Consider the following 2,208-nt stretch of genomic DNA (forward strand, 5'->3'; position numbering starts at 1 on the left):
AGAACTTTCTCAAAAGAAGAAATTCAAATGGCCAGAAAACACATGAAAAAATGCTCACCATCTCTAGCAATAAAGGAAATGCAAATTAAAACCACACTAAGATTCCACCTCACCCCTGTTAGAATAGCCATCATCAGCAACACCAACAACAGGTGTTGGCGAGGATGCGGGCAAAAAGGAACCCTTTTACACTGTTGGTGGGAATGTAGACTAGTACAACCACTCTGGAAAAAAATTTGGAGGCTACTTAAAAAGATGGACATCGATCTACCATTTGATCCAGCAATACCACTCTTGGGGATATACCCAAAAGACTGTTACTCCAGAGGCACCTGCACATCCATGTTTATTGCGACACTATTCACAATAGCCAAGTTATGGAAACAGCCAAGATGTCCCAGCACTGACGAATGGATTAAGAAAATGTGGTATCTATACACAATGGAATTTTATGCAGCCATGAAGAAGAACGAAATGTTATCATTCGCTGGTAAATGGATGGAATTGGAGAACATCATTCTGAGTGAGGTTAGCCTGGCTCAAAAGACCAAAAATCGTATGTTCTCCCTCATATGTGGACATTAGATCAAGGGCAAACACAACAAGTGGATTGGACTATGAGCACATGATAAAAGCGAGAGCACACAAGGGAGGGGTGAGGATAGGTAAGACACCTAAAAAACTAGCTAGCATTTGTTGCCCTTAATGCAGAGAAACTAAAGCAGATACCTTAAAGCAACTGAGGCCAATAGGAAAAGGGGACCAGGAACTAGAGAAAAGGTTAGATCAAAAAGAATTAACCTAGAAGGTAACACCCACGCACAGGAAATCAATGTGAGTCAATGCCCTGTATAGCTATCCTTATCTCAACCAGCAAAACCCCTTGTTCCTTCCTATTATTGCTTATACTCTCTCTACAACAAAATTAGAGATAAGGGCAAAATAGTTTCTGCTGGGTATTGAGTGGGGGAGCGGGAGGGGGTGGAGTGGGTGGTAAGGGAGGGGGTGGGGGCAGGGGGGAGAAATGAACCAAGCCTTGTATGCACATATGAATAATAAAAGAAAAATGAAAAAAAAAAAAAAAAAAGGTTGGAATCCATCAGTGTTGTATTAGTCATCTTCTCCATCATCCTCTCCTTGCTCCCCTTCATCATCATCTTCATCCTCATCCCCTTCTTCATCAATGTCTTCTAATCCTTCATCATCATCATCATCATCATCATATGAAGAACCAAGTAGTACTACAGTGGATTTGGCCAAATATCTTTGATGACCTCTCCTAACTCATCTGCGCCAGCATCAGAATGGTCAGTAAACCAGGTAAAGAAGCTCTCTGGTTCTTTATGCTGTCGCTTTCTGCTGGCTTTATTCTGCGTTTGACTGGAGCTTTTCGTCAAATCCTTTCCCGATTTCCATTTGATTTCGGTGGACTTTGAGGATGGATCACCACTCTCATTCAGATAAAATTCTTTGGAGAGAACTTTATTTTCGAAGTAAGGATTTTCATCAAAATAAAAATCTATTCTGTAACGTGATTTTATATCTTCAAATTCTGTCACTTCAACTCTGGTCAAATAACGCAGCGCCTCCTCATCTTCTTCCCCAAGCAGTGCAGACACTTGTGGATGGCTGACAAATGTTGCCCAAAAATTTGGGATTTTGGAGATCAATTCTGACCTCTTCTGAAAAAATGGTTGGCGGAGTTTATTATATTTCTGTTCTACTTTCAAAATCTCCTCACTGGCTTGTTCAATTAGTCTGTCTATTTCATTTTGTACTTCATCAATATGTTCAATTGCTTCTTGCTGTTCTTTTTTGGGCGGAAGCGCCGGGGACGAGCGAGAAGGAGTGCGGCTCAGGAGGCCGGGCGGCGGAGGCGGCTGATGGGAGCGAGGCATCATCAGATTCTGGTTTCTGATAGTGTTGAAGGACCAAGGAATTTCACTAAATTAGTTTTCTTTAAAAACAGGACATTCTAACCATTGGCCATCTTTACATCTTTCTTCCTACTTTCCTAGGATCAGTAATTTTCAAAATTGGTTGCACATTAGAATTACTTGGGGAAACTTTTAAAGTTTTTGATGGCCAAGCTGCATTCAGTTGAATTAAATGAGAATTTTGTGGCTAGTGGTCAATCATCTGTATCTTTTAAAACTTTTTAAGTGATCCCAATATTCGGCCAAGAATACTACTTATGACAAAGGTGAA

At 40.8% G+C, this 2,208-nt stretch overlaps 1 pseudogene; it reads right to left on the reverse strand.

The window, feature by feature from the left end:
* Window positions 1–1,110: 1,110 nt before the first annotated feature.
* Window positions 1,111–1,898, reverse strand: LOC109680175 (protein SET-like; annotated as a pseudogene).
* Between the last annotated feature and the right edge of the window lie 310 nt (window positions 1,899–2,208).

The sequence above is a fragment of the Castor canadensis genome, chromosome 2 (assembly GCF_047511655.1).
Source record: "Castor canadensis chromosome 2, mCasCan1.hap1v2, whole genome shotgun sequence".
NCBI lineage: Eukaryota > Metazoa > Chordata > Mammalia > Rodentia > Castoridae > Castor > Castor canadensis.